Source organism: Canis lupus, chromosome 11, assembly GCF_003254725.2.
Source record: "Canis lupus dingo isolate Sandy chromosome 11, ASM325472v2, whole genome shotgun sequence".
NCBI lineage: Eukaryota > Metazoa > Chordata > Mammalia > Carnivora > Canidae > Canis > Canis lupus.
Genome location: NC_064253.1, coordinates 16,349,668 through 16,357,918, shown reverse-complemented (window position 1 = coordinate 16,357,918; position 8,251 = coordinate 16,349,668). Strand labels below are relative to the sequence as shown.

The 8,251-nt window shown below is 37.7% G+C and overlaps 1 long non-coding RNA gene across 1 annotated transcript in view; it reads right to left on the bottom strand.

Moving 5' to 3' along the window:
* Positions 1-338: 338 nt before the first annotated feature.
* The window catches only part of LOC112650048 (uncharacterized), a 46,269-nt gene continuing 38,356 nt past the window's right edge, over positions 339-8,251 (bottom strand). The window contains exons 6-7 of the long non-coding RNA XR_004803746.2: positions 1,084-1,168; positions 339-463 (exon numbers count right to left, since the gene is read on the bottom strand). This is a non-coding gene — a long non-coding RNA (uncharacterized LOC112650048). The remainder of the gene's footprint in view (positions 464-1,083; positions 1,169-8,251) is intronic.

The following is an 8,251-nucleotide window of genomic DNA, read 5'->3' as shown; positions in this document are numbered from 1 at the left end:
ATGTGAGGGGAGAAGTGTCATTTATAAGCCAAGACAGTTAAAAGCCAGTATATTTTCTGCAACTCCTTCTACCTCCATAGCAGCACCCTTGATTATGCTTTAAGTAGAATATGCAAGGAGCCTGGATCCTTGAGTCACTATCAAAGGAAAACTTCACAGCAGACCTTCTGGACTGTATTGGACTTTCTGAACATGAAATAAAAGTTGATTGTGTTAAGGCACTAGATTTGGGGTTTTTATTATGGTAGCTTAGCCTAGCATTTTATGTCATTATTACTGTTGTTCTTGTTTTTTATTAGTATTACTTTCAAATTGAATAGAACAACTCACAAACATTGGTGCTTTTAGTGGTACATGGAGACAGAGGATTGGCTCCTGTACTCTGTAATGGGGATATAAAAATGTTGCTGTGGCACATAAAACCCATGGTTCTTCCACAAACATAGATTCCAAGGAGGTCAAACTAAAATAAAATAGGAAAGAAAAAAAAAGTACATTAAATTTTCCATTTGGCTCACCAGCTAATCCTCTTTATTCAGGCTACCTTATTTCCTTGAAACCCTGACTCTAAGAGTCAATGCATATTTTCATGATTTATTTAAAAATGATGTCCTTTTCTACCAAAGTTTTAGAAATGTTTCTTCCCTTCTAAATTTCATTGGCTTAGCAATGTTCCACGCCTTAATAAAAGGTCTAATTAAGTGTTGTGCACTACCTTTGCCATTACGAATAAATTCCATAATCAGAAATTCTCAGATGGGCAGCTGGGTATTCAGAGTTTAGTCAGCAGCCACTAGCATGGAGTCAATATCTGTTTTTATTTTTGGAGGAGCCATCACTTAAACTACATTGAAAACCTCCATTTAACCACTTTTTTTTATGACGTGACTCAAAAAATGGTTCCAGATGCCCAGTTCTCTTTGGGAAGACTGGTAGAAATGCTAGCTTGATGGGCTGTTTGTTAGATCCTTTGCAGTTGTTACCAAGAGCTTCCAGAAATAGACATAATGCAAGGGGCCAGTGCAAATTATGGCAAGAGGTTAGTACCTGAAAGAGTTTAGGACATGCTACCTCCAAACATACCATTTTCAAATCTTGATTATTTTGAGCTGAAGGGACTTGAAAACAGCATATGCAGGAAGAACTCTCTTATTTAGCCTTTTTATACCTAAAAAAGCCATAATATTTCCCATGAAAAAGATACCGTCAGTGTACCAGGAAGAGAAGAACTTACTCTCATGGCCAGAGACTTGGAATTGACACTGAAATAGAACTGTGCAAACCTACTCAGATAACCTTATCTTCTACAAGTTCTGCCTCTGGATCTCCTTGACACTTCCACAATTTACTGCCTCCAGCTCAGGCCTCTTCATCTTATTATTTCTTCACAGTTTATCATTTCTTTGTCCAAAAAGTATAAGTGCTTTCTGCTTCAGTCACTTCAGTTTTTCATTCTCGTGTGAAGGCCATCCCCCTCCTGTAAGTTCCTATAAAACTTGCATGCTTTTCTCCTGTCAATCTGCCTTCTATCTATTTAATTCTTAAGCCCAGCCAGAGATCCTAAGAGGGTAGAGGAGAATTTTTTCCTCTTCTACATTACCAAAGTAATGTCAGTTTGGAAATTCATGTGATGCTCCAGAGAATAGGCAATTCCACAGGTCAGGAGATTGGGAAGTGAGGCGGGGCATAAATGCTTTGGGAAATAGGCCCTGAACCAACAAAGAGTGCTGGATCTTGTTCTTTCTGAACGTTGCCAACACACCTGGGAAGGCGGCAGGCAGGCAGCAGGGGGAGGGGCAGGCTGCAGGCTTCAGGATGTGGAATTAAGTTAGCCTATTAGTCCAGTTTGAGAAAAGTGAGAATACTTTTGACACATAGGAAAAGAGCTAATGTTCATTAAAGGTGTTATAAAAGAAATACATGTGCATGAACTTCAAAAGTATCACTTGACAGCATTTGAGGTTAAGGGGGTTTCATAACTTCAGCCTAAATATATTGAATTTTATTATCTGCTTAATATGTTCTTTAGTTCCAGACATTCCATGACAGAAAAAAGAACAAAGACAAAACAAACAAACAAAAACCAAACCGAACAAAAAAATTGCCACATGTCTAATAAGACTCCTTAAATCTCCAAATGAGCTGCTGTGATGTAGAAATTCTTGGATAGTCTAACAAGTGGGTCTAACTTAAAAAGTCTTCTGGGCAATCATGAGCTATGGATATACATTCAGAAAGATTTGAAGAAATGTACAAATAAATTGCAGATACACTTCTATTGGGGAGAAATGCAGAGGAAAGGAAAAAGCAGATATTTTTAAATTAAGAAGAGTCTTTGTGCTGTCTTATTAGCAGAATCACTCACTGCCCAGAACTTTTACAGCTTTGTTTTACTAACAGTAGCAGCAGACACCTAGTTCCCCTAAGGCAAATAGGAACACCTCTTGAAAGAGAAGGAAATACTCCCCCAAAGGCCACAGTGCTTTTCCCACTTTCCAGAGCAGCTTCCTCCTGCAAGAGGTCTGCCCGTAATTCTCCCTCAGGTCAGTTCAATCTGGTTAACCACCTGCAGGCTTCCTAACTATTTCCGCTCCAGTCTTCCCTAAAACAGTGGTTTGCTGTACAGCTTATTACAGCACAGACTGCTAGACCCACTCCCAGAGTTTCTGATGTAGTAGTTCTGGGATAGAGTTCCGGAATTGGCTTCACCAACATGTCCCCCTGGAGATGCCATTGCTGCTGGTCTGGCGATCACCCTTGAAGAAATGCTGTGTTGATATATACAATAGAGGTATTTTTTATAGCACATTCTATTTATTAACAAAGTGAATCTTTTTCTGTGATCCTGGAGCATGCTTACCAATCACTTTTTCATGCTAGATGCTGAATGTTTAAACTGTTTCTAAAGATGTGTAAATTTTCAAATGACTGAATCTCTCAAATGTTGGACAAAACTTACAGGGCCAGATTTTCTAATTTTGTCTTTTGTTTCCTTTCTTTATTGAACTTTAAATACAATTTCACCATTTGCACTTCAACCTCATATGCCTGGACTTTATGGTAAAGACTCTCTTACTTTCCAGCCGATATTTATCAGGTCTTCACAAGTAAGGATGATAGTCTAAGGAATACATTAACTTTAATAAAATCATTGTAAATAGACAAGATATTATCATAATCTGTTCTACTTATCTTACCTCCATCTCAGAAATAGCACTACTCAGTCCTTGGTGTTTTTCTGTTCTATTATTTGACCTTCTATTGTTTTTTCCTCTATGGAAAATGTGAATAATTCTTAGAGATGAGAATATAGTTGAATTACCTCTATTAGTTCTGAAAATTCTTTTTCCTTGCCTCCAGGTTCATAACATGTAAGCATCAGTCACTTTGTGTCACATGATGTCCTAGCTTGCTTTTTGCATTTGCTGGTTTGTTTTCATTATATATAATTTTTTTTTTACTGTGGTAAAATGTACATGGCAAAATATACCCTTCTAACCAATTTAAAGTGTATAATTAGATGGCGTTAAGTACATTTACAGTGTTGCGCTATCATCACCAATATCCATTTCCTGAACTTTTTCATCATTCCAAACAAACCCTGCACCCATTAAATACTAACTTCCCATTCTCCTCTCCCATCAGTTCCTGGTAACACCTTTTCTACTTTCTGTTTCCATGAATTTGCCAATTCTAGATACCTCTAGATATTCAGTGGAATCCTATTGTAGCTGGCTCATTTCACTTACCATGATGTTTTCAAGGTTGGTCCCTGCTTTTATAATCTGTATTTCTTCTTAGATCTCTCCAATAGAATCTGCATTTTCTGTTATGTTCTTTCTGACAAGAAAGCTGTTATTTCATGATCCCCCTTCCTTCCCATCTTTCTTTCTTTCTTTCTTTCTTTCTTTCTTTCTTTCTTTCTTTCTTTCTTTCTTTCTTTCTTTCTTTCTTTCTTTCTGGAAACTGAGTCTACCTATACTGAATGTAAGGATTCTGGAACCATTACTTTTGTTTGGCTTTTACTAGCAGATGAATAGACTTTTGTGTGCTGATTATTCGTTCTGTGACTCAGGAGCAGGGCATCACTGTAAACTCTGCTCTCATCTTGATGCATAACCAGTCACAGCAAGCAGAATAGTCCCAGAACATTTTAGGTGTTATCTAAGAATTTTTCCAAGAGCTTTTTCTAGACCCTTTTAGAATAATCTCTAAAGCTGAGGACCTCAGAAATAGGAAAAAAAAGAAAAAAGTATGGGTGCCTGGGTGGCTTAATTTGTTGAGTGTCCAAATCTTGGTTTCAGCTCAGGTCATGATCTCATAGGTCTTGGGATCAAAGCCCACACATGGGCTCTATGCTTAGCAGGGATTTTGACTGAAGATTCTCTCCCTCTGCCTCTCTCCCCACTCTCTCTCACATGCTCTCTCTCTCTAAAATCAATCAATTCATCTCATAAAAACATTACAAGTCATACTGCATGGGCTTTCTCAGCCACCTCTTGAACATTTAAAGTGACAATTGTTTTTTCTCAAATAATGAATGAAGAAAGTTAAGTAATAAGGTGGTGAAGAAGTTGAAAAGATGAGAGACATCTGCATTTTTTCCTCATATAGACTCGGCCTCAAATGTGTCAGGGCAGCAGCACATGAATCTCAGTCAAAGGGGAGAAAACAATCTGATAGAGATAGTTAGAAATGGAGGTTACCACTGCTTTTGATTACATATGAGTTCAGGCTGTGTATCAATTTGCTAATGTCATGGAGAACTTAAGGGTGCCTCCGAAGAAAGTAAATAATACAGCTAAAAGCACTAGATGAAAAGAAATCAAGTTTTCACTGATTGCAATGGATTCCTTTTATATTCTTTGAAAGTAACACTAACTTAGAAAACTGCTTGGAAATTAGGCTTGTGTTCAGTAATTGCCCAGCTATCAGTTTAGATGATAGTATCCAATCAATCAAAAAGTGTTTTTGCTCATAATGATTTCATTAATATATAAATACAACTGTGCACGCATAATTTGAAAAAGTCTGGGTAGCTACTAGTTTCTTCTTTTTAAAAATTGCTTATTGGTACTAATTAGTGAGTGATGTTATAACAAGTAGGACTCTTTCCTTTTGTGCATGACAAACATCATGCACTCAGAAAGAATAGAGACTATGTGTTGTTTTAACTGGATTTGTTATTCAGTAGGCCAAGCTTGGCTTCATTCCCAAGTTCAAAGTTACTTAAGCAAAAATGGGAAATGTGAAAAATACTATATATGCCTTTTATAAGCAGACAAGATAGGAAGCTCTTACATAGAAACCATAGCCTTGCTCATTCATTTTGCCTCAAAAATGCCTTGATATTACATTTGGCCACTCATCATCATGCATCTGGAAAATTATGTTTAAAAAATGGCTCACACTACAGAATCAAGGAATGAGGAGGTGATTGCAAGGTTAGAAATTTTATTCCTCTACCTATCTTGAAACTCTGCTTCCCGTAAGAACTTGAAGCATTTAATCCATGTTGCTGCTCTATTTTCCAGCAGGAAACTTCTTAGTAGTTATTTAAAAAAAAAGTTTTCCTTCTATTTCTAGTTCTTCATTCAGTCTCTAATACCTTGAGTGCTAAGATAATTTGATTCAATTCTGCCAAACAAATATTTGAAAGAAACTTGGTTAAGCCCTGCTTCCTTTTTGAAGATTAGTGAGCAAAACTCCTCCTGGTAAAGAGTTCACAACTTGGCAAGGCTAAGGGGGGAAATAAGGTGAATATACACATTTAGTTAATACAATGCAAAGAAGGTAAGTGTTAAGGGAGGGTATGAAGCACACTCAGGGTTTGGATGGCAGAAAAGGTCAGGCTCCCAGGGAGGCATAAAGAAAAATTTAGGTAGTAGCACTGAGATAAATATAGATTCTCAAAGTTTACTGTGCACAGGATTATCTGGAGGATGTGTTAAAATACAGATTGCTGGACACCATGCTCAACATTTTTGATAAAGTGTGAAAAGAATAGAGACTCCTTCCCCCAGGGAAAGAGATGAGCATATTGGAAGGGAAAGAACTGAAGAGCACTTGGGACACCTGGGTGGCTCAGCGATTGGGCGCCTGCCTTTGGCTCAGGTCGTGATCCTAGGTCCTGGGATCGAGTCTCTCACATCAGGCTCCCTGCAAGAAGTCTGCTTCTCCCTCTGCCTATGTCTCTGCCTGTCTCTCAGTCTGTGTCTCTTATGAATAAATAAATAAATCTTTAAAAAAAAAAGAACTAAAGAGCACTTTAAGTAACAATAGAGATTACTAATGTTTTGAGTTTTTTAAATTTTGCCAATGAGGAGATAAGGTTTAAAGAAGTTGAAGAACTTGCTTAACATTATAGCTAATGAGGGGGATCCCTGGGTGGCTCAGCGGTTTAGCGCCTGCCTTCAGCCCAGGGCATGATCCTGGAGTCCCCAGATCAAGTCCCGCATCCGGCTCCCTGCATAGAGCCTGCTTCTCCCTCTACCTCTCTCTCTCTTTCTGTCTCTCTGTCTCTCATGAATAAATAAATAAAATCTTTTTTAAAAAATAGATAACAACATTATAGCTAATGAACAGCAGTGTAGGATCTGAACCCACAGAGCAACAACTCAGAAGTTGATGCCTAGCTGCTATGCTTAATAATAGGAAGCAGTATATTTTCACTGACACATTTTGTTAGGCAGTAATGGCAGTTAAGGCTTAGCATGCAGGTTGCAGTTAGATTTCAGAGGCTTAAATGCCAGGCTAAGGAGTTTTATACTTAGGATGTTTAATAGAGATGGGTTGAAAATTTTGGATCAAGATGGAGTAGAAGTATATATAACCAAGAGAGGCAAAAGGATGGAAGCCTACGTAGAAGTCTTCCATAACGGCCAACTAAAAGGGAAGGAAGTCAACTAGGGCAATTGCAGTTGGATTTGTGATGGACACAAGAGCAATTTTATAGCTCAGCAATGCTAGTGATTCCCAGTCTTTCTACCAACTGTGATTCCATAATTCCAAAGATTTTGTTAATGAAGCAAACTGGATTTAACTAAACAAGGGGAAAAAATGTTCCATCTGAGGTTATTATTTTTCCTATTATAATGCATTCAGATTGTAACGAACATCCAATAATCATCTAGGGCTCAAAGTCACATTATTGTTCTGGTTGTGATAAGCACCAAATGAGCAGACCTATAAAATTTTACTGCATTCAGTTGCAGGTCTTTGTCACTGTACCCATATCCAAGGTCAATTACCTGATGAACATTTTAAGTTTAAGTCTAATCTACAATTCATGTTTCAAGAATTCTTCTGATGCCATCAAAAGCCAGTGGAATGTTTTAATAATCCTGAGATAATAAGTTACTTTGCTGATGTAAAATAATTCCAGCCAAAACAAATACATCTCTGTGGTTTTGTGGGTAAATATATAATTTACACTAGGTGTTTTAAAAATTGAATATATCTTTCCTGTCTTTTTGGTTCGAAAAATACAAGATTTTACTACCTGATAATATGTGTGGGGCTTGTGAGTATGAGTCAAGGAAGACTCTATAAGTTCAGACCAGGGGAGTATTGAAACAAGACAGGAAATTAGGAGAAGGGCCCCATTAGGAAGAATTTGATCCTGAAGGAGAAGTAGATTAGGACATGTTTGCTGGGGATGCCTCTTTAACTCAGGACTCCAAGGCAGGATAAGGTTAGCTATCAGCCTTTACGAAAATGAGAAATGTTGAGTCTTTTAAGGTCAAGAAAACCATGTTGTTATTTCTCTGCAATGTGAAATATTTTAACTTTTAGTATGCAATTTGTAGGTAAACTAAAACTTTTCTAATGTGGATCAAAACATTTCACTTAAACTCTCTGTCACTGCCCATCCCCCTAAGCCTCACGGAAAGAAGGAAAAAAAAAGATGGAGGCTTCTTTTACACATAACAGTGTTACTCTATATTAATGTGGTCATGAAATAGTTAAGCAATAGGCCTCTGGTAGTTGTAGTTACAGAAAGCTCTCAATGAGGTGATCCATTTCTGCACAAATAGGATCTAGTTTCTCCCCCATAGTACAGTCCAGCCCCAAAAGGCAGTCATTCTTGCACTGTCAAAAGCCAGGGCACTCGAGGGCAGCCATTCACAGAGGCAGGTATTTTACAGAGGGTCCACGAAGGTCTCTGTTTCCAACTTTCGGTATGTGTTCCCTACAAAATAATGAAGAGCAATAGCCAGAGCTATAAATACAATTCATTATGTGCATTTGA